General features: G+C 43.4%; 16 pseudogenes; all 16 read right to left on the reverse strand.

Annotated features, from left to right (window-relative positions):
- Window positions 1-1,233: 1,233 nt before the first annotated feature.
- Window positions 1,234-1,497, reverse strand: LOC130286292 (U2 spliceosomal RNA; annotated as a pseudogene).
- Window positions 1,498-2,963: 1,466 nt separating this feature from the next.
- Window positions 2,964-3,230, reverse strand: LOC130288437 (U2 spliceosomal RNA; annotated as a pseudogene).
- A 1,460-nt stretch (window positions 3,231-4,690) lies between these two features.
- Window positions 4,691-4,954, reverse strand: LOC130286293 (U2 spliceosomal RNA; annotated as a pseudogene).
- Window positions 4,955-6,428: 1,474 nt separating this feature from the next.
- On the reverse strand, window positions 6,429-6,692 carry LOC130286294 (U2 spliceosomal RNA; annotated as a pseudogene).
- A 1,463-nt stretch (window positions 6,693-8,155) lies between these two features.
- LOC130286295 (U2 spliceosomal RNA) lies at window positions 8,156-8,419 on the reverse strand (annotated as a pseudogene).
- A 1,470-nt stretch (window positions 8,420-9,889) lies between these two features.
- LOC130286296 (U2 spliceosomal RNA) lies at window positions 9,890-10,153 on the reverse strand (annotated as a pseudogene).
- A 1,460-nt stretch (window positions 10,154-11,613) lies between these two features.
- LOC130287638 (U2 spliceosomal RNA) lies at window positions 11,614-11,877 on the reverse strand (annotated as a pseudogene).
- A 1,477-nt stretch (window positions 11,878-13,354) lies between these two features.
- Window positions 13,355-13,617, reverse strand: LOC130288679 (U2 spliceosomal RNA; annotated as a pseudogene).
- A 1,460-nt stretch (window positions 13,618-15,077) lies between these two features.
- LOC130288517 (U2 spliceosomal RNA) lies at window positions 15,078-15,340 on the reverse strand (annotated as a pseudogene).
- Window positions 15,341-16,797: 1,457 nt separating this feature from the next.
- On the reverse strand, window positions 16,798-17,060 carry LOC130289884 (U2 spliceosomal RNA; annotated as a pseudogene).
- A 1,449-nt stretch (window positions 17,061-18,509) lies between these two features.
- On the reverse strand, window positions 18,510-18,774 carry LOC130287950 (U2 spliceosomal RNA; annotated as a pseudogene).
- Window positions 18,775-20,228: 1,454 nt separating this feature from the next.
- LOC130288529 (U2 spliceosomal RNA) lies at window positions 20,229-20,491 on the reverse strand (annotated as a pseudogene).
- Window positions 20,492-21,948: 1,457 nt separating this feature from the next.
- On the reverse strand, window positions 21,949-22,211 carry LOC130289885 (U2 spliceosomal RNA; annotated as a pseudogene).
- Window positions 22,212-23,660: 1,449 nt separating this feature from the next.
- On the reverse strand, window positions 23,661-23,925 carry LOC130287951 (U2 spliceosomal RNA; annotated as a pseudogene).
- A 1,466-nt stretch (window positions 23,926-25,391) lies between these two features.
- Window positions 25,392-25,655, reverse strand: LOC130286297 (U2 spliceosomal RNA; annotated as a pseudogene).
- Window positions 25,656-27,119: 1,464 nt separating this feature from the next.
- Window positions 27,120-27,384, reverse strand: LOC130286038 (U2 spliceosomal RNA; annotated as a pseudogene).
- Between the last annotated feature and the right edge of the window lie 605 nt (window positions 27,385-27,989).

Here is a 27,989-nt window from a genome sequence, read left to right on the forward strand (position 1 = left end):
TTTTGCCTGAACCCCCATCACTCCTCCTCTTGCATATAAGACAATATTTCAGATCTGCATATGAAAACAACACGCCTACCTTTGTTGCACATAGCTGCCTGCCTGTCTCTAGTTACCCCACTGGCTGTAGCTGCGTCCCTTCCGACATGGAATAACACCAACTGTAACGATAAACTGAAAATTAACAGTATAAACCTGCATCATTTTGGACTCTGGTATTTGCTGAATCCGGGTGACCTGACAATCGATGGTGGTGCCGCTGGTGATTCTGGCCTTCTTGGAATCTGTTGGGCCTATGTGTTAGCTCACACATCACTTGGGTATCCATGGTAACTACCACAACATGGTCATCTGCAGTTTACATCTAGCCCGTGGCATTGAATGGCATTTTAAAAGTGCTAAGGGTCCTGGTGCAATAATCCTCCCATGAGGATCAGCCTCAACGGCTTTGTAGATTGCACTCATGTCAGCAACTCCATATACATTTTTTTTTCTTCATGCTTCTTTCTTCATCCTTTTTTCTTTCTGTCATTCAGACTTTCATTCATTCGATCTCTCTCACTCACTTGCTTTAACTCATTTGTTCTCACTCACTCACTCACTCACTCAATCACTCACTCACTCATTCACTCTCACTCACTCTCACTCTCTCACTCACTCGCTCACTAAGTCAGTCTCTCTCTCTCTCTCTTTTTCTTTTTATATATATTTTTTTCTGTCTTCTTCTTCTTCTTCTTCTTCAGACCCTGTCATAGCACTAATGCCTTTCCAATACCACCAGCAGATGGAGACACTCCATTGCAACATTGGTTGTGAGCAGCAGTTTCTAAAAACAAATGCCTCATGGCGGATTTCCCATCCATCAATGGATGGTAAATTTTGTTTTTATCATTCACTGACCACAGAAACCAATGCATGGTCAAGCAACAGCAATGACACACCCTTGTGTATAGGCATGAGACCCTCATGTCATTTAACAGGATTCAGCACCACCCACAAGACAGCTACCTGTCATGTCATGTCAAACCTGCACAGGTGTGCTAGATTATTATTATTTAGTTTTATTTTATTTTTTTACACCAATCAGTGTGCAAACATGGTCATTAAAACGCTAAATGAATAGACGTTCATAAACCAGTCAGTGCAACTCATCATTTTGGTCTCCAATTCTCAAACTCAAATTCTCACCCACGGAGGATTAAATGAGAATCTTTCTTGTTTAACACTGGAATGGGGTGGTGCACTGTTCACTACCCGAAGATACTGCCACATCGGGTCAATGCATAGGGCGACAGAAGCAAGCTTCCAAATCAGCTCCCTTTCTCAAAAATCCATTTAATTTATGGTCCCCAGATAGGGAACGTATGTATCAGTATGTGCTCACAAGTCACCCAAGTGCAAGTATTCACACAAAAAAAAACGTGCCTCAGGATGCGATCTGTCGCAAGATCCTTTCTTTTTTTACACTTGATCTAAGCCAAAAGGCCTAGAGGGGATAACCAGGAAAGGGGTGGACCCAACCATGTCCCCTTCATGAGCACTCACATTACTCATAGGAATGGAAGGAAGGCTGGCAGCCAACCAGCCTCCCATACACTTTCTGGGTGGGTGGCAGTCAGCCACCCATACATACATACAGCACAGGCTAAACCCACATCATCACTTAAAAAAAGGACAGGCGACCATTGCACTCTGATGGAGCATTTAGCAATGCAATCCATAGCCTGGCTTTTGCCTGAACCCCCATCACTCCTCCTCTTGCATATAAGACAATATTTCAGATCTGCATATGAAAACAACACGCCTACCTTTGTTGCACATAGCTGCCTGCCTGTCTCTAGTTACCCCACTGGCTGTAGCTGCGTCCCTTCCGACATGGAATAACACCAACTGTAACGATAAACTGAAAATTAACAGTATAAACCTGCATCATTTTGGACTCTGGTATTTGCTGAATCCGGGTGACCTGACAATCGATGGTGGTGCCGCTGGTGATTCTGGCCTTCTTGGAATCTGTTGGGCCTATGTGTTAGCTCACACATCACTTGGGTATCCATGGTAACTACCACAACATGGTCATCTGCAGTTTACATCTAGCCCGTGGCATTGAATGGCATTTTAAAAGTGCTAAGGAACCTGGTGCAATAATCCTCCCATGAGGATCAGCCTCAACGGCTTTGTAGATTGCACTCATGTCAGCAACTCCATATACATTTTTTTTTCTTCATGCTTCTTTCTTCATCCTTTTTTCTTTCTGTCATTCAGACTTTCATTCATTCGATCTCTCTCACTCACTTGCTTTAACTCATTTGTTCTCACTCACTCACTCACTCAATCACTCACTCACTCATTCACTCTCACTCACTCTCACTCTCTCACTCACTCGCTCACTAAGTCAGTCTCTCTCTCTCTCTCTCTTTTTCTTTTTATATATATTTTTTTCCGTCTTCTTCTTCTTCTTCTTCTTCTTCAGACCCTGTCATAGCACTAATGCCTTTCCAATACCACCAGCAGATGGAGACACTCCATTGCAACATTGGTTGTGAGCAGCAGTTTCTAAAAACAAATGCCTCATGGCGGATTTCCCATCCATCAATGGATGGTAAATTTTGTTTTTATCATTCACTGACCACAGAAACCAATGCATGGTCAAGCAACAGCAATGACACACCCTTGTGTATAGGCATGAGACCCTCATGTCATTTAACAGGATTCAGCACCACCCACAAGACAGCTACCTGTCATGTCATGTCAAACCTGCACAGGTGTGCTAGATTATTATTATTTAGTTTTATTTTATTTTTTTACACCAATCAGTGTGCAAACATGGTCATTAAAACGCTAAATGAATATACGTTCATAAACCAGTCAGTGCAACTCATCATTTTGGTCTCCAATTCTCAAACTCAAATTCTCACCCACGGAGGATTAAATGAGAATCTTTCTTGTTTAACACTGGAATGGGGTGGTGCACTGTTCACTACCCGAAGATACTGCCACATCGGGTCAATGCATAGGGCGACAGAAGCAAGCTTCCAAATCAGCTCCCTTTCTCAAAAATCCATTTAATTTATGGTCCCCAGATAGGGAACGTATGTATCAGTATGTGCTCACAAGTCACCCAAGTGCAAGTATTCACACAAAAAAAAAAAACGTGCCTCAGGATGCGATCTGTCGCAAGATCCTTTCTTTTTTTACACTTGATCTAAGCCAAAAGGCCTAGAGGGGATAACCGGGAAAGGGGTGGACCCAACCATGTCCCCTTCATGAGCACTCACATTACTCATAGGAATGGAAGGAAGGCTGGCAGCCAACCAGCCTCCCATACACTTTCTGGGTGGGTGGCAGTCAGCCACCCATACATACATACAGCACAGGCTAAACCCACATCATCACTTAAAAAAAGGACAGGCGACCATTGCACTCTGATGGAGCATTTAGCAATGCAATCCATAGCCTGGCTTTTGCCTGAACCCCCATCACTCCTCCTCTTGCATATAAGACAATATTTCAGATCTGCATATGAAAACAACACGCCTACCTTTGTTGCACATAGCTGCCTGCCTGTCTCTAGTTACCCCACTGGCTGTAGCTGCGTCCCTTCCGACATGGAATAACACCAACTGTAACGATAAACTGAAAATTAACAGTATAAACCTGCATCATTTTGGACTCTGGTATTTGCTGAATCCGGGTGACCTGACAATCGATGGTGGTGCCGCTGGTGATTCTGGCCTTCTTGGAATCTGTTGGGCCTATGTGTTAGCTCACACATCACTTGGGTATCCATGGTAACTACCACAACATGGTCATCTGCAGTTTACATCTAGCCCGTGGCATTGAATGGCATTTTAAAAGTGCTAAGGGTCCTGGTGCAATAATCCTCCCATGAGGATCAGCCTCAACGGCTTTGTAGATTGCACTCATGTCAGCAACTCCATATACATTTTTTTTTCTTCATGCTTCTTTCTTCATCCTTTTTTCTTTCTGTCATTCAGACTTTCATTCATTCGATCTCTCTCACTCACTTGCTTTAACTCATTTGTTCTCACTCACTCACTCACTCAATCACTCACTCACTCATTCACTCTCACTCACTCTCACTCTCTCACTCACTCGCTCACTAAGTCAGTCTCTCTCTCTCTCTCTCTTTTTCTTTTTATATATATTTTTTTCCGTCTTCTTCTTCTTCTTCTTCAGACCCTGTCATAGCACTAATGCCTTTCCAATACCACCAGCAGATGGAGACACTCCATTGCAACATTGGTTGTGAGCAGCAGTTTCTAAAAACAAATGCCTCATGGCGGATTTCCCATCCATCAATGGATGGTAAATTTTGTTTTTATCATTCACTGACCACAGAAATCAATGCATGGTCAAGCAACAGCAATGACACACCCTTGTGTATAGGCATGAGACCCTCATGTCATTTAACAGGATTCAGCACCACCCACAAGACAGCTACCTGTCATGTCATGTCAAACCTGCACAGGTGTGCTAGATTATTATTATTTAGTTTTATTTTATTTTTTTACACCAATCAGTGTGCAAACATGGTCATTAAAACGCTAAATGAATAGACGTTCATAAACCAGTCAGTGCAACTCATCATTTTGGTCTCCAATTCTCAAACTCAAATTCTCACCCACGGAGGATTAAATGAGAATCTTTCTTGTTTAACACTGGAATGGGGTGGTGCACTGTTCACTACCCGAAGATACTGCCACATCGGGTCAATGCATAGGGCGACAGAAGCAAGCTTCCAAATCAGCTCCCTTTCTCAAAAATCCATTTAATTTATGGTCCCCAGATAGGGAACGTATGTATCAGTATGTGCTCACAAGTCACCCAAGTGCAAGTATTCACACAAAAAAAAACGTGCCTCAGGATGCGATCTGTCGCAAGATCCTTTCTTTTTTTACACTTGATCTAAGCCAAAAGGCCTAGAGGGGATAACCGGGAAAGGGGTGGACCCAACCATGTCCCCTTCATGAGCACTCACATTACTCATAGGAATGGAAGGAAGGCTGGCAGCCAACCAGCCTCCCATACACTTTCTGGGTGGGTGGCAGTCAGCCACCCATACATACATACAGCACAGGCTAAACCCACATCATCACTTAAAAAAAGGACAGGCGACCATTGCACTCTGATGGAGCATTTAGCAATGCAATCCATAGCCTGACTTTTGCCTGAACCCCCATCACTCCTCCTCTTGCATATAAGACAATATTTCAGATCTGCATATGAAAACAACACGCCTACCTTTGTTGCACATAGCTGCCTGCCTGTCTCTAGTTACCCCACTGGCTGTAGCTGCGTCCCTTCCGACATGGAATAACACCAACTGTAACGATAAACTGAAAATTAACAGTATAAACCTGCATCATTTTGGACTCTGGTATTTGTTGAATCCGGGTGACCTGACAATCGATGGTGGTGCCGCTGGTGATTCTGGCCTTCTTGGAATCTGTTGGGCCTATGTGTTAGCTCACACATCACTTGGGTATCCATGGTAACTACCACAACATGGTCATCTGCAGTTTACATCTAGCCCGTGGCATTGAATGGCATTTTAAAAGTGCTAAGGGTCCTGGTGCAATAATCCTCCCATGAGGATCAGCCTCAACGGCTTTGTAGATTGCACTCATGTCAGCAACTCCATATACATTTTTTTTTCTTCATGCTTCTTTCTTCATCCTTTTTTCTTTCTGTCATTCAGACTTTCATTCATTCGATCTCTCTCACTCACTTGCTTTAACTCATTTGTTCTCACTCACTCACTCACTCACTCACTCAATCACTCACTCACTCATTCACTCTCACTCACTCTCACTCTCTCACTCACTCGCTCACTAAGTCAGTCTCTCTCTCTCTCTCTCTTTTTCTTTTTATATATATTTTTTTCCGTCTTCTTCTTCTTCTTCTTCTTCTTCAGACCCTGTCATAGCACTAATGCCTTTCCAATACCACCAGCAGATGGAGACACTCCATTGCAACATTGGTTGTGAGCAGCAGTTTCTAAAAACAAATGCCTCATGGCGGATTTCCCATCCATCAATGGATGGTAAATTTTGTTTTTATCATTCACTGACCACAGAAACCAATGCATGGTCAAGCAACAGCAATGACACACCCTTGTGTATAGGCATGAGACCCTCATGTCATTTAACAGGATTCAGCACCACCCACAAGACAGCTACCTGTCATGTCATGTCAAACCTGCACAGGTGTGCTAGATTATTATTATTTAGTTTTATTTTATTTTTTTACACCAATCAGTGTGCAAACATGGTCATTAAAACGCTAAATGAATAGACGTTCATAAACCAGTCAGTGCAACTCATCATTTTGGTCTCCAATTCTCAAACTCAAATTCTCACCCACGGAGGATTAAATGAGAATCTTTCTTGTTTAACACTGGAATGGGGTGGTGCACTGTTCACTACCCGAAGATACTGCCACATCGGGTCAATGCATAGGGCGACAGAAGCAAGCTTCCAAATCAGCTCCCTTTCTCAAAAATCCATTTAATTTATGGTCCCCAGATAGGGAACGTATGTATCAGTATGTGCTCACAAGTCACCCAAGTGCAAGTATTCACACAAAAAAAAACGTGCCTCAGGATGCGATCTGTCGCAAGATCCTTTCTTTTTTTACACTTGATCTAAGCCAAAAGGCCTAGAGGGGATAACCGGGAAAGGGGTGGACCCAACCATGTCCCCTTCATGAGCACTCACATTACTCATAGGAATGGAAGGAAGGCTGGCAGCCAACCAGCCTCCCATACACTTTCTGGGTGGGTGGCAGTCAGCCACCCATACATACATACAGCACAGGCTAAACCCACATCATCACTTAAAAAAAGGACAGGCGACCATTGCACTCTGATGGAGCATTTAGCAATGCAATCCATAGCCTGGCTTTTGCCTGAACCCCCATCACTCCTCCTCTTGCATATAAGACAATATTTCAGATCTGCATATGAAAACAACACGCCTACCTTTGTTGCACATAGCTGCCTGCCTGTCTCTAGTTACCCCACTGGCTGTAGCTGCGTCCCTTCCGACATGGAATAACACCAACTGTAACGATAAACTGAAAATTAACAGTATAAACCTGCATCATTTTGGACTCTGGTATTTGCTGAATCCGGGTGACCTGACAATCGATGGTGGTGCCGCTGGTGATTCTGGCCTTCTTGGAATCTGTTGGGCCTATGTGTTAGCTCACACATCACTTGGGTATCCATGGTAACTACCACAACATGGTCATCTGCAGTTTACATCTAGCCCGTGGCATTGAATGGCATTTTAAAAGTGCTAAGGGTCCTGGTGCAATAATCCTCCCATGAGGATCAGCCTCAACGGCTTTGTAGATTGCACTCATGTCAGCAACTCCATATACATTTTTTTTTCTTCATGCTTCTTTCTTCATCCTTTTTTCTTTCTGTCATTCAGACTTTCATTCATTCGATCTCTCTCACTCACTTGCTTTAACTCATTTGTTCTCACTCACTCACTCACTCACTCAATCACTCACTCACTCATTCACTCTCACTCACTCTCACTCTCTCACTCACTCGCTCACTAAGTCAGTCTCTCTCTCTCTCTTTTTCTTTTTATATATATTTTTTTCCGTCTTCTTCTTCTTCTTCTTCAGACCCTGTCATAGCACTAATGCCTTTCCAATACCACCAGCAGATGGAGACACTCCATTGCAACATTGGTTGTGAGCAGCAGTTTCTAAAAACAAATGCCTCATGGCGGATTTCCCATCCATCAATGGATGGTAAATTTTGTTTTTATCATTCACTGACCACAGAAACCAATGCATGGTCAAGCAACAGCAATGACACACCCTTGTGTATAGGCATGAGACCCTCATGTCATTTAACAGGATTCAGCACCACCCACAAGACAGCTACCTGTCATGTCATGTCAAACCTGCACAGGTGTGCTAGATTATTATTATTATTTAGTTTTATTTTATTTTTTTACACCAATCAGTGTGCAAACATGGTCATTAAAACGCTAAATGAATAGACGTTCATAAACCAGTCAGTGCAACTCATCATTTTGGTCTCCAATTCTCAAACTCAAATTCTCACCCACGGAGGATTAAATGAGAATCTTTCTTGTTTAACACTGGAATGGGGTGGTGCACTGTTCACTACCCGAAGATACTGCCACATCGGGTCAATGCATAGGGCGACAGAAGCAAGCTTCCAAATCAGCTCCCTTTCTCAAAAATCCATTTAATTTATGGTCCCCAGATAGGGAACGTATGTATCAGTATGTGCTCACAAGTCACCCAAGTGCAAGTATTCACACAAAAAAAAACGTGCCTCAGGATGCGATCTGTCGCAAGATCCTTTCTTTTTTTACACTTGATCTAAGCCAAAAGGCCTAGAGGGGATAACCGGGAAAGGGGTGGACCCAACCATGTCCCCTTCATGAGCACTCACATTACTCATAGGAATGGAAGGAAGGCTGGCAGCCAACCAGCCTCCCATACACTTTCTGGGTGGGTGGCAGTCAGCCACCCATACATACATACAGCACAGGCTAAACCCACATCATCACTTAAAAAAAGGACAGGCGACCATTGCACTCTGATGGAGCATTTAGCAATGCAATCCATAGCCTGGCTTTTGCCTGAACCCCCATCACTCCTCCTCTTGCATATAAGACAATATTTCAGATCTGCATATGAAAACAACACGCCTACCTTTGTTGCACATAGCTGCCTGCCTGTCTCTAGTTACCCCACTGGCTGTAGCTGCGTCCCTTCCGACATGGAATAACACCAACTGTAACGATAAACTGAAAATTAACAGTATAAACCTGCATCATTTTGGACTCTGGTATTTGCTGAATCCGGGTGACCTGACAATCGATGGTGGTGCCGCTGGTGATTCTGGCCTTCTTGGAATCTGTTGGGCCTATGTGTTAGCTCACACATCACTTGGGTATCCATGGTAACTACCACAACATGGTCATCTGCAGTTTACATCTAGCCCGTGGCATTGAATGGCATTTTAAAAGTGCTAAGGGTCCTGGTGCAATAATCCTCCCATGAGGATCAGCCTCAACGGCTTTGTAGATTGCACTCATGTCAGCAACTCCATATACATTTTTTTTTCTTCATGCTTCTTTCTTCATCCTTTTTTCTTTCTGTCATTCAGACTTTCATTCATTCGATCTCTCTCACTCACTTGCTTTAACTCATTTGTTCTCACTCACTCACTCACTCACTCAATCACTCACTCACTCATTCACTCTCACTCACTCTCACTCTCTCACTCACTCACTCACTAAGTCAGTCTCTCTCTCTCTCTCTCTTTTTCTTTTTATATATATTTTTTTCCGTCTTCTTCTTCTTCTTCTTCTTCTTCAGACCCTGTCATAGCACTAATGCCTTTCCAATACCACCAGCAGATGGAGACACTCCATTGCAACATTGGTTGTGAGCAGCAGTTTCTAAAAACAAATGCCTCATGGCGGATTTCCCATCCATCAATGGATGGTAAATTTTGTTTTTATCATTCACTGACCACAGAAACCAATGCATGGTCAAGCAACAGCAATGACACACCCTTGTGTATAGGCATGAGACCCTCATGTCATTTAACAGGATTCAGCACCACCCACAAGACAGCTACCTGTCATGTCATGTCAAACCTGCACAGGTGTGCTAGATTATTATTATTTAGTTTTATTTTATTTTTTTACACCAATCAGTGTGCAAACATGGTCATTAAAACGCTAAATGAATAGACGTTCATAAACCAGTCAGTGCAACTCATCATTTTGGTCTCCAATTCTCAAACTCAAATTCTCACCCACGGAGGATTAAATGAGAATCTTTCTTGTTTAACACTGGAATGGGGTGGTGCACTGTTCACTACCCGAAGATACTGCCACATCGGGTCAATGCATAGGGCGACAGAAGCAAGCTTCCAAATCAGCTCCCTTTCTCAAAAATCCATTTAATTTATGGTCCCCAGATAGGGAACGTATGTATCAGTATGTGCTCACAAGTCACCCAAGTGCAAGTATTCACACAAAAAAAAACGTGCCTCAGGATGCGATCTGTCGCAAGATCCTTTCTTTTTTTACACTTGATCTAAGCCAAAAGGCCTAGAGGGGATAACCGGGAAAGGGGTGGACCCAACCATGTCCCCTTCATGAGCACTCACATTACTCATAGGAATGGAAGGAAGGCTGGCAGCCAACCAGCCTCCCATACACTTTCTGGGTGGGTGGCAGTCAGCCACCCATACATACATACAGCACAGGCTAAACCCACATCATCACTTAAAAAAAGGACAGGCGACCATTGCACTCTGATGGAGCATTTAGCAATGCAATCCATAGCCTGGCTTTTGCCTGAACCCCCATCACTCCTCCTCTTGCATATAAGACAATATTTCAGATCTGCATATGAAAACAACACGCCTACCTTTGTTGCACATAGCTGCCTGCCTGTCTCTAGTTACCCCACTGGCTGTAGCTGCGTCCCTTCCGACATGGAATAACACCAACTGTAATGATAAACTGAAAATTAACAGTATAAACCTGCATCATTTTGGACTCTGGTATTTGCTGAATCCGGGTGACCTGACAATCGATGGTGGTGCCGCTGGTGATTCTGGCCTTCTTGGAATCTGTTGGGCCTATGTGTTAGCTCACACATCACTTGGGTATCCATGGTAACTACCACAACATGGTCATCTGCAGTTTACATCTAGCCCGTGGCATTGAATGGCATTTTAAAAGTGCTAAGGGTCCTGGTGCAATAATCCTCCCATGAGGATCAGCCTCAACGGCTTTGTAGATTGCACTCATGTCAGCAACTCCATATACATTTTTTTTTCTTCATGCTTCTTTCTTCATCCTTTTTTCTTTCTGTCATTCAGACTTTCATTCATTCGATCTCTCTCACTCACTTGCTTTAACTCATTTGTTCTCACTCACTCACTCACTCACTCAATCACTCACTCACTCATTCACTCTCACTCACTCTCACTCTCTCACTCACTCACTAAGTCAGTCTCTCTCTCTCTCTCTCTTTTTCTTTTTATATATATTTTTTTCCGTCTTCTTCTTCTTCTTCTTCAGACCCTGTCATAGCACTAATGCCTTTCCAATACCACCAGCAGATGGAGACACTCCATTGCAACATTGGTTGTGAGCAGCAGTTTCTAAAAACAAATGCCTCATGGCGGATTTCCCATCCATCAATGGATGGTAAATTTTGTTTTTATCATTCACTGACCACAGAAACCAATGCATGGTCAAGCAACAGCAATGACACACCCTTGTGTATAGGCATGAGACCCTCATGTCATTTAACAGGATTCAGCACCACCCACAAGACAGCTACCTGTCATGTCATGTCAAACCTGCACAGGTGTGCTAGATTATTATTATTTAGTTTTATTTTATTTTTTTACACCAATCAGTGTGCAAACATGGTCATTAAAACGCTAAATGAATAGACGTTCATAAACCAGTCAGTGCAACTCATCATTTTGGTCTCCAATTCTCAAACTCAAATTCTCACCCACGGAGGATTAAATGAGAATCTTTCTTGTTTAACACTGGAATGGGGTGGTGCACTGTTCACTACCCGAAGATACTGCCACATCGGGTCAATGCATAGGGCGACAGAAGCAAGCTTCCAAATCAGCTCCCTTTCTCAAAAATCCATTTAATTTATGGTCCCCAGATAGGGAACGTATGTATCAGTATGTGCTCACAAGTCACCCAAGTGCAAGTATTCACACAAAAAAAAACATGCCTCAGGATGCGATCTGTCGCAAGATCCTTTCTTTTTTTACACTTGATCTAAGCCAAAAGGCCTAGAGGGGATAACCGGGAAAGGGGTGGACCCAACCATGTCCCCTTCATGAGCACTCACATTACTCATAGGAATGGAAGGAAGGCTGGCAGCCAACCAGCCTCCCATACACTTTCTGGGTGGGTGGCAGTCAGCCACCCATACATACATACAGCACAGGCTAAACCCACATCATCACTTAAAAAAAGGACAGGCGACCATTGCACTCTGATGGAGCATTTAGCAATGCAATCCATAGCCTGGCTTTTGCCTGAACCCCCATCACTCCTCCTCTTGCATATAAGACAATATTTCAGATCTGCATATGAAAACAACACGCCTACCTTTGTTGCACATAGCTGCCTGCCTGTCTCTAGTTACCCCACTGGCTGTAGCTGCGTCCCTTCCGACATGGAATAACACCAACTGTAACGATAAACTGAAAATTAACAGTATAAACCTGCATCATTTTGGACTCTGGTATTTGCTGAATCCGGGTGACCTGACAATCGATGGTGGTGCCGCTGGTGATTCTGGCCTTCTTGGAATCTGTTGGGCCTATGTGTTAGCTCACACATCACTTGGGTATCCATGGTAACTACCACAACATGGTCATCTGCAGTTTACATCTAGCCCGTGGCATTGAATGGCATTTTAAAAGTGCTAAGGGTCCTGGTGCAATAATCCTCCCATGAGGATCAGCCTCAACGGCTTTGTAGATTGCACTCATGTCAGCAACTCCATATACATTTTTTTTTCTTCATGCTTCTTTCTTCATCCTTTTTTCTTTCTGTCATTCAGACTTTCATTCATTCGATCTCTCTCACTCACTTGCTTTAACTCATTTGTTCTCACTCACTCACTCACTCACTCACTCACTCACTCAATCACTCACTCACTCATTCTCACTCACTCTCACTCTCTCACTCACTCGCTCACTAAGTCAGTCTCTCTCTCTCTCTCTCTCTTTTTCTTTTTATATATATTTTTTTCCGTCTTCTTCTTCTTCTTCTTCTTCAGACCCTGTCATAGCACTAATGCCTTTCCAATACCACCAGCAGATGGAGACACTCCATTGCAACATTGGTTGTGAGCAGCAGTTTCTAAAAACAAATGCCTCATGGCGGATTTCCCATCCATCAATGGATGGTAAATTTTGTTTTTATCATTCACTGACCACAGAAACCAATGCATGGTCAAGCAACAGCAATGACACACCCTTGTGTATAGGCATGAGACCCTCATGTCATTTAACAGGATTCAGCACCACCCACAAGACAGCTACCTGTCATGTCATGTCAAACCTGCACAGGTGTGCTAGATTATTATTATTTAGTTTTATTTTATTTTTTTACACCAATCAGTGTGCAAACATGGTCATTAAAACGCTAAATGAATAGACGTTCATAAACCAGTCAGTGCAACTCATCATTTTGGTCTCCAATTCTCAAACTCAAATTCTCACCCACGGAGGATTAAATGAGAATCTTTCTTGTTTAACACTGGAATGGGGTGGTGCACTGTTCACTACCCGAAGATACTGCCACATCGGGTCAATGCATAGGGCGACAGAAGCAAGCTTCCAAATCAGCTCCCTTTCTCAAAAATCCATTTAATTTATGGTCCCCAGATAGGGAACGTATGTATCAGTATGTGCTCACAAGTCACCCAAGTGCAAGTATTCACACAAAAAAAACGTGCCTCAGGATGCGATCTGTCGCAAGATCCTTTCTTTTTTTACACTTGATCTAAGCCAAAAGGCCTAGAGGGGATAACCGGGAAAGGGGTGGACCCAACCATGTCCCCTTCATGAGCACTCACATTACTCATAGGAATGGAAGGAAGGCTGGCAGCCAACCAGCCTCCCATACACTTTCTGGGTGGGTGGCAGTCAGCCACCCATACATACATACAGCACAGGCTAAACCCACATCATCACTTAAAAAAAGGACAGGCGACCATTGCACTCTGATGGAGCATTTAGCAATGCAATCCATAGCCTGGCTTTTGCCTGAACCCCCATCACTCCTCCTCTTGCATATGAGACAATATTTCAGATCTGCATATGAAAACAACACGCCTACCTTTGTTGCACATAGCTGCCTGCCTGTCTCTAGTTACCCCACTGGCTGTAGCTGCGTCCCTTCCGACATGGAATAACACCAACTGTAACGATAAACTGAAAATTAACAGTATAAACCTGCATCATTTTGGACTCTGGTATTTGCTGAATCCGGGTGACCTGACAATCGATGGTGGTGCCGCTGGTGATTCTGGCCTTCTTGGAATCTGTTGGGCCTATGTGTTAGCTCACACATCACTTGGGTATCCATGGTAACTACCACAACATGGTCATCTGCAGTTTACATCTAGCCCGTGGCATTGAATGGCATTTTAAAAGTGCTAAGGGTCCTGGTGCAATAATCCTCCCATGAGGATCAGCCTCAACGGCTTTGTAGATTGCACTCATGTCAGCAACTCCATATACATTTTTTTTTCTTCATGCTTCTTTCTTCATCCTTTTTTCTTTCTGTCATTCAGACTTTCATTCATTCGATCTCTCTCACTCACTTGCTTTAACTCATTTGTTCTCACTCACTCACTCACTCAATCACTCACTCACTCATTCACTCTCACTCACTCTCACTCTCTCACTCACTCGCTCACTAAGTCAGTCTCTCTCTCTCTCTCTCTTTTTCTTTTTATATATATTTTTTTCCGTCTTCTTCTTCTTCTTCTTCAGACCCTGTCATAGCACTAATGCCTTTCCAATACCACCAGCAGATGGAGACACTCCATTGCAACATTGGTTGTGAGCAGCAGTTTCTAAAAACAAATGCCTCATGGCGGATTTCCCATCCATCAATGGATGGTAAATTTTGTTTTTATCATTCACTGACCACAGAAACCAATGCATGGTCAAGCAACAGCAATGACACACCCTTGTGTATAGGCATGAGACCCTCATGTCATTTAACAGGATTCAGCACCACCCTCAAGACAGCTACCTGTCATGTCATGTCAAACCTGCACAGGTGTGCTAGATTATTATTATTTAGTTTTATTTTATTTTTTTACACCAATCAGTGTGCAAACATGGTCATTAAAATGCTAAATGAATAGACGTTCATAAACCAGTCAGTGCAACTCATCATTTTGGTCTCCAATTCTCAAACTCAAATTCTCACCCACGGAGGATTAAATGAGAATCTTTCTTGTTTAACACTGGAATGGGGTGGTGCACTGTTCACTACCCGAAGATACTGCCACATCGGGTCAATGCATAGGGCGACAGAAGCAAGCTTCCAAATCAGCTCCCTTTCTCAAAAATCCATTTAATTTATGGTCCCCAGATAGGGAACGTATGTATCAGTATGTGCTCACAAGTCACCCAAGTGCAAGTATTCACACAAAAAAAACGTGCCTCAGGATAAGATCTGTCGCAAGATCCTTTCTTTTTTTACACTTGATCTAAGCCAAAAGGCCTAGAGGGGATAACCGGGAAAGGGGTGGACCCAACCATGTCCCCTTCATGAGCACTCACATTACTCATAGGAATGGAAGGAAGGCTGGCAGCCAACCAGCCTCCCATACACTTTCTGGGTGGGTGGCAGTCAGCCACCCATACATACATACAGCACAGGCTAAACCCACATCATCACTTAAAAAAAGGACAGGCGACCATTGCACTCTGATGGAGCATTTAGCAATGCAATCCATAGCCTGGCTTTTGCCTGAACCCCCATCACTCCTCCTCTTGCATATAAGACAATATTTCAGATCTGCATATGAAAACAACACGCCTACCTTTGTTGCACATAGCTGCATGCCTGTCTCTAGTTACCCCACTGGCTGTAGCTGCGTCCCTTCCGACATGGAATAACACCAACTGTAACGATAAACTGAAAATTAACAGTATAAACCTGCATCATTTTGGACTCTGGTATTTGCTGAATCCGGGTGACCTGACAATCGATGGTGGTGCCGCTGGTGATTCTGGCCTTCTTGGAATCTGTTGGGCCTATGTGTTAGCTCACACATCACTTGGGTATCCATGGTAACTACCACAACATGGTCATCTGCAGTTTACATCTAGCCCGTGGCATTGAATGGCATTTTAAAAGTGCTAAGGGTCCTGGTGCAATAATCCTCCCATGAGGATCAGCCTCAACGGCTTTGTAGATTGCACTCATGTCAGCAACTCCATATACATTTTTTTTCTTCATGCTTCTTTCTTCATCCTTTTTTCTTTCTGTCATTCAGACTTTCATTCATTCGATCTCTCTCACTCACTTGCTTTAACTCATTTGTTCTCACTCACTCACTCACTCAATCACTCACTCACTCATTCACTCTCACTCACTCTCACTCTCTCACTCACTCGCTCACTAAGTCAGTCTCTCTCTCTCTCTCTTTTTCTTTTTATATATATTTTTTTCCGTCTTCTTCTTCTTCTTCTTCAGACCCTGTCATAGCACTAATGCCTTTCCAATACCACCAGCAGATGGAGACACTCCATTGCAACATTGGTTGTGAGCAGCAGTTTCTAAAAACAAATGCCTCATGGCGGATTTCCCATCCATCAATGGATGGTACATTTTGTTTTTATCATTCACTGACCACAGAAACCAATGCATGGTCGAGCAACAGCAATGACACACCCTTGTGTATAGGCATGAGACCCTCATGTCATTTAACAGGATTCAGCACCACCCACAAGACAGCTACCTGTCATGTCATGTCAAACCTGCACAGGTGTGCTAGATTATTATTATTTAGTTTTATTTTAATTTTTTACACCAATCAGTGTGCAAACATGGTCATTAAAACGCTAAATGAATAGACGTTCATAAACCAGTCAGTGCAACTCATCATTTTGGTCTCCAATTCTCAAACTCAAATTCTCACCCACGGAGGATTAAATGAGAATCTTTCTTGTTTAACACTGGAATGGGGTGGTGCACTGTTCACTACCCGAAGATACTGCCACATCGGGTCAATGCATAGGGCGACAGAAGCAAGCTTCCAAATCAGCTCCCTTTCTCAAAAATCCATTTAATTTATGGTCCCCAGATAGGGAACGTATGTATCAGTATGTGCTCACAAGTCACCCAAGTGCAAGTATTCACACAAAAAAAACGTGCCTCAGGATGCGATCTGTCGCAAGATCCTTTCTTTTTTTACACTTGATTTAAGCCAAAAGGCCTAGAGGGGATAACCGGGAAAGGGGTGGACCCAACCATGTCCCCTTCATGAGCACTCACATTACTCATAGGAATGGAAGGAAGGCTGGCAGCCAACCAGCCTCCCATACACTTTCTGGGTGGGTGGCAGTCAGCCACCCATACATACATACAGCACAGGCTAAACCCACATCATCACTTAAAAAAAGGACAGGCGACCATTGCACTCTGATGGAGCATTTAGCAATGCAATCCATAGCCTGGCTTTTGCCTGAACCCCCATCACTCCTCCTCTTGCATATGAGACAATATTTCAGATCTGCATATGAAAACAACACGCCTACCTTTGTTGCACATAGCTGCCTGCCTGTCTCTAGTTACCCCACTGGCTGTAGCTGCGTCCCTTCCGACATGGAATAACACCAACTGTAACGATAAACTGAAAATTAACAGTATAAACCTGCATCATTTTGGACTCTGGTATTTGCTGAATCCGGGTGACCTGACAATCGATGGTGGTGCCGCTGGTGATTCTGGCCTTCTTGGAATCTGTTGGGCCTATGTGTTAGCTCACACATCACTTGGGTATCCATGGTAACTACCACAACATGGTCATCTGCAGTTTACATCTAGCCCGTGGCATTGAATGGCATTTTAAAAGTGCTAAGGGTCCTGGTGCAATAATCCTCCCATGAGGATCAGCCTCAACGGCTTTGTAGATTGCACTCATGTCAGCAACTCCATATACATTTTTTTTTCTTCATGCTTCTTTCTTCATCCTTTTTTCTTTCTGTCATTCAGACTTTCATTCATTCGATCTCTCTCACTCACTTGCTTTAACTCATTTGTTCTCACTCACTCACTCACTCACTCACTCATTCACTCTCACTCACTCTCACTCTCTCACTCACTCGCTCACTAAGTCAGTCTCTCTCTCTCTCTCTCTTTTTCTTTTTATATATATTTTTTTCCGTCTTCTTCTTCTTCTTCAGACCCTGTCATAGCACTAATGCCTTTCCAATACCACCAGCAGATGGAGACACTCCATTGCAACATTGGTTGTGAGCAGCAGTTTCTAAAAACAAATGCCTCATGGCGGATTTCCCATCCATCAATGGATGGTAAATTTTGTTTTTATCATTCACTGACCACAGAAACCAATGGATGGTCAAGCAACAGCAATGACACACCCTTGTGTATAGGCATGAGACCCTCATGTCATTTAACAGGATTCAGCACCACCCACAAGACAGCTACCTGTCATGTCATGTCAAACCTGCACAGGTGTGCTAGATTATTATTATTTAGTTTTATTTTATTTTTTTACACCAATCAGTGTGCAAACATGGTCATTAAAACGCTAAATGAATAGACGTTCATAAACCAGTCAGTGCAACTCATCATTTTGGTCTCCAATTCTCAAACTCAAATTCTCACCCACGGAGGATTAAATGAGAATCTTTCTTGTTTAACACTGGAATGGGGTGGTGCACTGTTCACTACCCGAAGATACTGCCACATCGGGTCAATGCATAGGGCGACAGAAGCAAGCTTCCAAATCAGCTCCCTTTCTCAAAAATCCATTTAATTTATGGTCCCCAGATAGGGAACGTATGTATCAGTATGTGCTCACAAGTCACCCAAGTGCAAGTATTCACACAAAAAAAAAACGTGCCTCAGGATGCGATCTGTCGCAAGATCCTTTCTTTTTTTACACTTGATCTAAGCCAAAAGGCCTAGAGGGGATAACCGGGAAAGGGGTGGACCCAACCATGTCCCCTTCATGAGCACTCACATTACTCATAGGAATGGAAGGAAGGCTGGCAGCCAACCAGCCTCCCATACACTTTCTGGGTGGGTGGCAGTCAGCCACCCATACATACATACAGCACAGGCTAAACCCACATCATCACTTAAAAAAAGGACAGGCGACCATTGCACTCTGATGGAGCATTTAGCAATGCAATCCATAGCCTGGCTTTTACCTGAACCCCCATCACTCCTCCTCTTGCATATAAGACAATATTTCAGATCTGCATATGAAAACAACACGCCTACCTTTGTTGCACATAGCTGCCTGCCTGTCTCTAGTTACCCCACTGGCTGTAGCTGCGTCCCTTCCGACATGGAATAACACCAACTGTAACGATAAACTGAAAATTAACAGTATAAACCTGCATCATTTTGGACTCTGGTATTTGCTGAATCCGGGTGACCTGACAATCGATGGTGGTGCCGCTGGTGATTCTGGCCTTCTTGGAATCTGTTGGGCCTATGTGTTAGCTCACACATCACTTGGGTATCCATGGTAACTACCACAACATGGTCATCTGCAGTTTACATCTAGCCCGTGGCATTGAATGGCATTTTAAAAGTGCTAAGGGTCCTGGTGCAATAATCCTCCCATGAGGATCAGCCTCAACGGCTTTGTAGATTGCACTCATGTCAGCAACTCCATATACATTTTTTTTTCTTCATGCTTCTTTCTTCATCCTTTTTTCTTTCTGTCATTCAGACTTTCATTCATTCGATCTCTCTCACTCACTTGCTTTAACTCATTTGTTCTCACTCACTCACTCACTCAATCACTCACTCACTCATTCACTCTCACTCACTCTCACTCTCTCACTCACTCGCTCACTAAGTCAGTCTCTCTCTCTCTCTCTCTTTTTCTTTTTATATATATTTTTTTCCGTCTTCTTCTTCTTCAGACCCTGTCATAGCACTAATGCCTTTCCAATACCACCAGCAGATGGAGACACTCCATTGCAACATTGGTTGTGAGCAGCAGTTTCTAAAAACAAATGCCTCATGGCGGATTTCCCATCCATCAATGGATGGTAAATTTTGTTTTTATCATTCACTGACCACAGAAACCAATGCATGGTCAAGCAACAGCAATGACACACCCTTGTGTATAGGCATGAGACCCTCATGTCATTTAACAGGATTCAGCACCACCCTCAAGACAGCTACCTGTCATGTCATGTCAAACCTGCACAGGTGTGCTAGATTATTATTATTTAGTTTTATTTTATTTTTTTACACCAATCAGTGTGCAAACATGGTCATTAAAATGCTAAATGAATAGACGTTCATAAACCAGTCAGTGCAACTCATCATTTTGGTCTCCAATTCTCAAACTCAAATTCTCACCCACGGAGGATTAAATGAGAATCTTTCTTGTTTAACACTGGAATGGGGTGGTGCACTGTTCACTACCCGAAGATACTGCCACATCGGGTCAATGCATAGGGCGACAGAAGCAAGCTTCCAAATCAGCTCCCTTTCTCAAAAATCCATTTAATTTATGGTCCCCAGATAGGGAACGTATGTATCAGTATGTGCTCACAAGTCACCCAAGTGCAAGTATTCACACAAAAAAAACGTGCCTCAGGATAAGATCTGTCGCAAGATCCTTTCTTTTTTTACACTTGATCTAAGCCAAAAGGCCTAGAGGGGATAACCGGGAAAGGGGTGGACCCAACCATGTCCCCTTCATGAGCACTCACATTACTCATAGGAATGGAAGGAAGGCTGGCAGCCAACCAGCCTCCCATACACTTTCTGGGTGGGTGGCAGTCAGCCACCCATACATACATACAGCACAGGCTAAACCCACATCATCACTTAAAAAAAGGACAGGCGACCATTGCACTCTGATGGAGCATTTAGCAATGCAATCCATAGCCTGGCTTTTGCCTGAACCCCCATCACTCCTCCTCTTGCATATAAGACAATATTTCAGATCTGCATATGAAAACAACACGCCTACCTTTGTTGCACATAGCTGCATGCCTGTCTCTAGTTACCCCACTGGCTGTAGCTGCGTCCCTTCCGACATGGAATAACACCAACTGTAACGATAAACTGAAAATTAACAGTATAAACCTGCATCATTTTGGACTCTGGTATTTGCTGAATCCGGGTGACCTGACAATCGATGGTGGTGCCGCTGGTGATTCTGGCCTTCTTGGAATCTGTTGGGCCTATGTGTTAGCTCACACATCACTTGGGTATCCATGGTAACTACCACAACATGGTCATCTGCAGTTTACATCTAGCCCGTGGCATTGAATGGCATTTTAAAAGTGCTAAGGGTCCTGGTGCAATAATCCTCCCATGAGGATCAGCCTCAACGGCTTTGTAGATTGCACTCATGTCAGCAACTCCATATACATTTTTTTTCTTCATGCTTCTTTCTTCATCCTTTTTTCTTTCTGTCATTCAGACTTTCATTCATTCGATCTCTCTCACTCACTTGCTTTAACTCATTTGTTCTCACTCACTCACTCACTCAATCACTCACTCACTCATTCACTCTCACTCACTCTCACTCTCTCACTCACTCGCTCACTAAGTCAGTCTCTCTCTCTCTCTCTTTTTCTTTTTATATATATTTTTTTCCGTCTTCTTCTTCTTCTTCTTCAGACCCTGTCATAGCACTAATGCCTTTCCAATACCACCAGCAGATGGAGACACTCCATTGCAACATTGGTTGTGAGCAGCAGTTTCTAAAAACAAATGCCTCATGGCGGATTTCCCATCCATCAATGGATGGTACATTTTGTTTTTATCATTCACTGACCACAGAAACCAATGCATGGTCAAGCAACAGCAATGACACACCCTTGTGTATAGGCATGAGACCCTCATGTCATTTAACAGGATTCAGCACCACCCACAAGACAGCTACCTGTCATGTCATGTCAAACCTGCACAGGTGTGCTAGATTATTATTATTTAGTTTTATTTTAATTTTTTACACCAATCAGTGTGCAAACATGGTCATTAAAACGCTAAATGAATAGACGTTCATAAACCAGTCAGTGCAACTCATCATTTTGGTCTCCAATTCTCAAACTCAAATTCTCACCCACGGAGGATTAAATGAGAATCTTTCTTGTTTAACACTGGAATGGGGTGGTGCACTGTTCACTACCCGAAGATACTGCCACATCGGGTCAATGCATAGGGCGACAGAAGCAAGCTTCCAAATCAGCTCCCTTTCTCAAAAATCCATTTAATTTATGGTCCCCAGATAGGGAACGTATGTATCAGTATGTGCTCACAAGTCACCCAAGTGCAAGTATTCACACAAAAAAAACGTGCCTCAGGATGCGATCTGTCGCAAGATCCTTTCTTTTTTTACACTTGATTTAAGCCAAAAGGCCTAGAGGGGATAACCGGGAAAGGGGTGGACCCAACCATGTCCCCTTCATGAGCACTCACATTACTCATAGGAATGGAAGGAAGGCTGGCAGCCAACCAGCCTCCCATACACTTTCTGGGTGGGTGGCAGTCAGCCACCCATACATACATACAGCACAGGCTAAACCCACATCATCACTTAAAAAAAGGACAGGCGACCATTGCACTCTGATGGAGCATTTAGCAATGCAATCCATAGCCTGGCTTTTGCCTGAACCCCCATCACTCCTCCTCTTGCATATGAGACAATATTTCAGATCTGCATATGAAAACAACACGCCTACCTTTGTTGCACATAGCTGCCTGCCTGTCTCTAGTTACCCCACTGGCTGTAGCTGCGTCCCTTCCGACATGGAATAACACCAACTGTAACGATAAACTGAAAATTAACAGTATAAACCTGCATCATTTTGGACTCTGGTATTTGCTGAATCCGGGTGACCTGACAATCGATGGTGGTGCCGCTGGTGATTCTGGCCTTCTTGGAATCTGTTGGGCCTATGTGTTAGCTCACACATCACTTGGGTATCCATGGTAACTACCACAACATGGTCATCTGCAGTTTACATCTAGCCCGTGGCATTGAATGGCATTTTAAAAGTGCTAAGGGTCCTGGTGCAATAATCCTCCCATGAGGATCAGCCTCAACGGCTTTGTAGATTGCACTCATGTCAGCAACTCCATATACATTTTTTTTTCTTCATGCTTCTTTCTTCATCCTTTTTTCTTTCTGTCATTCAGACTTTCATTCATTCGATCTCTCTCACTCACTTGCTTTAACTCATTTGTTCTCACTCACTCACTCACTCACTCACTCATTCACTCTCACTCACTCTCACTCTCTCACTCACTCGCTCACTAAGTCAGTCTCTCTCTCTCTCTCTCTTTTTCTTTTTATATATATTTTTTTCCGTCTTCTTCTTCTTCTTCAGACCCTGTCATAGCACTAATGCCTTTCCAATACCACCAGCAGATGGAGACACTCCATTGCAACATTGGTTGTGAGCAGCAGTTTCTAAAAACAAATGCCTCATGGCGGATTTCCCATCCATCAATGGATGGTAAATTTTGTTTTTATCATTCACTGACCACAGAAACCAATGGATGGTCAAGCAACAGCAATGACACACCCTTGTGTATAGGCATGAGACCCTCATGTCATTTAACAGGATTCAGCACCACCCACAAGACAGCTACCTGTCATGTCATGTCAAACCTGCACAGGTGTGCTAGATTATTATTATTTAGTTTTATTTTATTTTTTTACACCAATCAGTGTGCAAACATGGTCATTAAAACGCTAAATGAATAGACGTTCATAAACCAGTCAGTGCAACTCATCATTTTGGTCTCCAATTCTCAAACTCAAATTCTCACCCACGGAGGATTAAATGAGAATCTTTCTTGTTTAACACTGGAATGGGGTGGTGCACTGTTCACTACCCGAAGATACTGCCACATCGGGTCAATGCATAGGGCGACAGAAGCAAGCTTCCAAATCAGCTCCCTTTCTCAAAAATCCATTTAATTTATGGTCCCCAGATAGGGAACGTATGTATCAGTATGTGCTCACAAGTCACCCAAGTGCAAGTATTCACACAAAAAAAAAACGTGCCTCAGGATGCGATCTGTCGCAAGATCCTTTCTTTTTTTACACTTGATCTAAGCCAAAAGGCCTAGAGGGGATAACCGGGAAAGGGGTGGACCCAACCATGTCCCCTTCATGAGCACTCACATTACTCATAGGAATGGAAGGAAGGCTGGCAGCCAACCAGCCTCCCATACACTTTCTGGGTGGGTGGCAGTCAGCCACCCATACATACATACAGCACAGGCTAAACCCACATCATCACTTAAAAAAAGGACAGGCGACCATTGCACTCTGATGGAGCATTTAGCAATGCAATCCATAGCCTGGCTTTTACCTGAACCCCCATCACTCCTCCTCTTGCATATAAGACAATATTTCAGATCTGCATATGAAAACAACACGCCTACCTTTGTTGCACATAGCTGCCTGCCTGTCTCTAGTTACCCCACTGGCTGTAGCTGCGTCCCTTCCGACATGGAATAACACCAACTGTAACGATAAACTGAAAATTAACAGTATAAACCTGCATCATTTTGGACTCTGGTATTTGCTTAATCCGGGTGACCTGACAATCGATGGTGGTGCCGCTGGTGATTCTGGCCTTCTTGGAATCTGTTGGGCCTATGTGTTAGCTCACACATCACTTGGGTATCCATGGTAACTACCACAACATGGTCATCTGCAGTTTACATCTAGCCCGTGGCATTGAATGGCATTTTAAAAGTGCTAAGGGTCCTGGTGCAATAATCCTCCCATGAGGATCAGCCTCAACGGCTTTGTAGATTGCACTCATGTCAGCAACTCCATATACATTTTTTTTTCTTCATGCTTCTTTCTTCATCCTTTTTTCTTTCTGTCATTCAGACTTTCATTCATTCGATCTCTCTCACTCACTTGCTTTAACTCATTTGTTCTCACTCACTCACTCACTCAATCACTCACTCACTCATTCACTCTCACTCACTCTCACTCTCTCACTCACTCGCTCACTAAGTCAGTCTCTCTCTCTCTCTCTTTTTTTCTTTTTATATATATTTTTTTCCGTCTTCTTCTTCTTCTTCTTCTTCTTCAGACCCTGTCATAGCACTAATGCCTTTCCAATACCACCAGCAGATGGAGACACTCCATTGCAACATTGGTTGTGAGCAGCAGTTTCTAAAAACAAATGCCTCATGGCGGATTTCCCATCCATCAATGGATGGTAAATTTTGTTTTTATCATTCACTGACCACAGAAACCAATGCATGGTCAAGCAACAGCAATGACACACCCTTGTGTATAGGCATGAGACCCTCATGTCATTTAACAGGATTCAGCACCACCCACAAGACAGCTACCTGTCATGTCATGTCAAACCTGCACAGGTGTGCTAGATTATTATTATTTAGTTTTATTTTATTTTTTTACACCAATCAGTGTGCAAACATGGTCATTAAAACGCTAAATGAATAGACGTTCATAAACCAGTCAGTGCAACTAATCATTTTGGTCTCCAATTCTCAAACTCAAATTCTCACCCACGGAGGATTAAATGAGAATCTTTCTTGTTTAACACTGGAATGGGGTGGTGCACTGTTCACTACCCGAAGATACTGCCACATCGGGTCAATGCATAGGGCGACAGAAGCAAGCTTCCAAATCAGCTCCCTTTCTCAAAAATCCATTTAATTTATGGTCCCCAGATAGGGAACGTATGTATCAGTATGTGCTCACAAGTCACCCAAGTGCAAGTATTCACACAAAAAAAAACGTGCCTCAGGATGCGATCTGTCGCAAGATCCTTTCTTTTTTTACACTTGATCTAAGCCAAAAGGCCTAGAGGGGATAACCGGGAAAGGGGTGGACCCAACCATGTCCCCTTCATGAGCACTCACATTACTCATAGGAATGGAAGGAAGGCTGGCAGCCAACCAGCCTCCCATACACTTTCTGGGTGGGTGGCAGTCAGCCACCCATACATACATACAGCACAGGCTAAACCCACATCGTCACTTAAAAAAAGGAGAGGCGACCATTGCACTCTGATGGAGCATTTAGCAATGCAATCCATAGCCTGGCTTTTGCCTGAACCCCCATCACTCCTCCTCTTGCATATAAGACAATATTTCAGATCTGCATATGAAAACAACACGCCTACCTTTGTTGCACATAGCTGCCTGCCTGTCTCTAGTTACCCCACTGGCTGTAGCTGCGTCCCTTCCGACACGGAATAACACCAACTGTAACGATAAACTGAAAATTAACAGTATAAACCTGCATCATTTTGGACTCTGGTATTTGCTGAATCCGGGTGACCTGACAATCGATGGTGGTGCCGCTGGTGATTCTGGCCTTCTTGGAATCTGTTGGGCCTATGTGTTAGCTCACACATCACTTGGGTATCCATGGTAACTACCACAACATGGTCATCTGCAGTTTACATCTAGCCCGTGGCATTGAATGGCATTTTAAAAGTGCTAAGGGTCCTGGTGCAATAATCCTCCCATGAGGATCAGCCTCAACGGCTTTGTAGATTGCACTCATGTCAGCAACTCCATATACATTTTTTTTTCTTCATGCTTCTTTCTTCATCCTTTTTTCTTTCTGTCATTCAGACTTTCATTCATTCGATCTCTCTCACTCACTTGCTTTAACTCATTTGTTCTCACTCACTCACTCACTCAATCACTCACTCACTCATTCACTCTCACTCACTCTCACTCTCTCACTCACTCGCTCACTAAGTCAGTCTCTCTCTCTCTCTCTTTTTCTTTTTATATATATTTTTTTCCGTCTTCTTCTTCTTCTTCTTCTTCTTCAGACCCTGTCATAGCACTAATGCCTTTCCAATACCACCAGCAGATGGAGACACTCCATTGCAACATTGGTTGTGAGCAGCAGTTTCTAAAAACAAATGCCTCATGGCGGATTTCCCATCCATCAATGGATGGTAAATTTTGTTTTTATCATTCACTGACCACAGAAACCAATGCATGGTCAAGCAACAGCAATGACACACCCTTGTGTATAGGCATGAGACCCTCATGTCATTTAACAGGATTCAGCACCACCCACAAGACAGCTACCTGTCATGTCATGTCAAACCTGCACAGGTGTGCTAGATTATTATTATTTAGTTTTATTTTATTTTTTTACACCAATCAGTGTGCAAACATGGTCATTAAAACGCTAAATGAATAGACGTTCATAAACCAGTCAGTGCAACTCATCATTTTGGTCTCCAATTCTCAAACTCAAATTCTCACCCACGGAGGATTAAATGAGAATCTTTCTTGTTTAACACTGGAATGGGGTGGTGCACTGTTCACTACCCGAAGATACTGCCACATCGGGTCAATGCATAGGGCGACAGAAGCAAGCTTCCAAATCAGCTCCCTTTCTCAAAAATCCATTTAATTTATGGTCCCCAGATAGGGAACGTATGTATCAGTATGTGCTCACAAGTCACCCAAGTGCAAGTATTCACACAAAAAAAAAACGTGCCTCAGGATGCGATCTGTCGCAAGATCCTTTCTTTTTTTACACTTGATCTAAGCCAAAAGGCCTAGAAGGGATAACCGGGAAAGGGGTGGACCCAACCATGTCCCCTTCATGAGCACTCACATTACTCATAGGAATGGAAGGAAGGCTGGCAGCCAACCAGCCTCCCATACACTTTCTGGGTGGGTGGCAGTCAGCCACCCATACATACATACAGCACAGGCTAAACCCACATCATCACTTAAAAAAAGGACAGGCGACCATTGCACTCTGATGGAGCATTTAGCAATGCAATCCATAGCCTGGCTTTTACCTGAACCCCCATCACTCCTCCTCTTGCATATAAGACAATATTTCAGATCTGCATATGAAAACAACACGCCTACCTTTGTTGCACATAGCTGCCTGCCTGTCTCTAGTTACCCCACTGGCTGTAGCTGCGTCCCTTCCGACATGGAATAACACCAACTGTAACGATAAACTGAAAATTAACAGTATAAACCTGCATCATTTTGGACTCTGGTATTTGCTTAATCCGGGTGACCTGACAATCGATGGTGGTGCCGCTGGTGATTCTGGCCTTCTTGGAATCTGTTGGGCCTATGTGTTAGCTCACACATCACTTGGGTATCCATGGTAACTACCACAACATGGTCATCTGCAGTTTACATCTAGCCCGT

This window comes from Hyla sarda, chromosome 8, assembly GCF_029499605.1.
Source record: "Hyla sarda isolate aHylSar1 chromosome 8, aHylSar1.hap1, whole genome shotgun sequence".
In the NCBI taxonomy this organism is placed as follows: domain Eukaryota; kingdom Metazoa; phylum Chordata; class Amphibia; order Anura; family Hylidae; genus Hyla; species Hyla sarda.